Below are 1115 nucleotides of genomic sequence, written 5' to 3'. Positions count from 1 at the left end.
AGGTTTTGTGCAGCACATTGACCTAATGCAACGTGTCATTTGATCTCTTAACTGCTGTTTCCATGAGCATTGATTGTGGACCCTGTGTGAGTCTGGGTAGACTAGAGAAACAAATTCATAGACACTCATATGTGTATAAGAAAGAGCTTCATATACAAGAGCACTTGAATATTGAGAAACCATCCCAGCCCAGTCCAGATCAAGTCCATTAAGTCCAGTATGAGCCCATATGTCCCAAAGCAATCTATAAAGTCCTCTTCAGACTCACGCAACACATGCAACGACGCCAAATGCAGGAAGCTCTCAGGCCAGTGGGTGCAAAGTCTTGTGGATCCAGGGGCAGTAGAAGCATCTCATCGCTGGCAGGGGTCTCCATGTGGCTTCTCCAGCCCAGGGCACTAGGTAGCTCCATGTGTCTTGTCAACTGCAATGTCTCCCAGGCAGTGAGCAGATAAAGAGAGTGTCTCCCGCCTCCAAGGAGGAAATACTGGATTTCCCAGAATTCTCAGGAGAAGGCCATGCCCACACAGAGGCCTCATTGGCTACGACCTGATTGACAGGCTATAGACACCCCTTTACTCTTAATCCTCTGAAACTGACAAACGATTATCTAAGTACCACAGACCCAAGCAAGACAAAAGAAATCCTTGACAACGTCAACATTGCTTCATTTATCGTGTTATTACCTATGGGTCGTTGTCAGGACTTTGGTCTTCTTGAAACTGAGTTGTCATCCACACTGAAGGCTGCCATCATGGATCTTCATTAGCAAGTGCTTCAAGTCCTCCTCCCTCTCAGCAAGCGAGCTTCTGTCATCTGCCTATTGCGGGTGGTTAATAAGCCTTCCTCCCATCCTGGGGCCACACTCTTCTTCATATCATCCAGCTTCTCTGATGATCTGCTCACTGACTTTGGCCTCCGTAGAGGGTGTGAACCACGCCACCCTCTTTCGTTCCTTGATGATATCTTTAAGATCCCACCTTAAAGCCAGACGTGGACCAGGCCACACTCTTGTTTTTCCTTGGCTATATAACGGTGCCACTATATAATAGCATCCACATTCATTGCCGCATCTGGAAAGCCAGGCCTCGATTTTCCTGAGCAAGAAGACGCGC

Source organism: Echinops telfairi, unplaced genomic scaffold (assembly GCF_000313985.2).
Source record: "Echinops telfairi isolate 266 unplaced genomic scaffold, ASM31398v2 ScPeMD7_5;HRSCAF=22, whole genome shotgun sequence".
NCBI classification, from domain to species: Eukaryota; Metazoa; Chordata; class Mammalia; order Afrosoricida; family Tenrecidae; genus Echinops; species Echinops telfairi.
Note: the sequence above shows the minus strand (reverse complement) of the source record.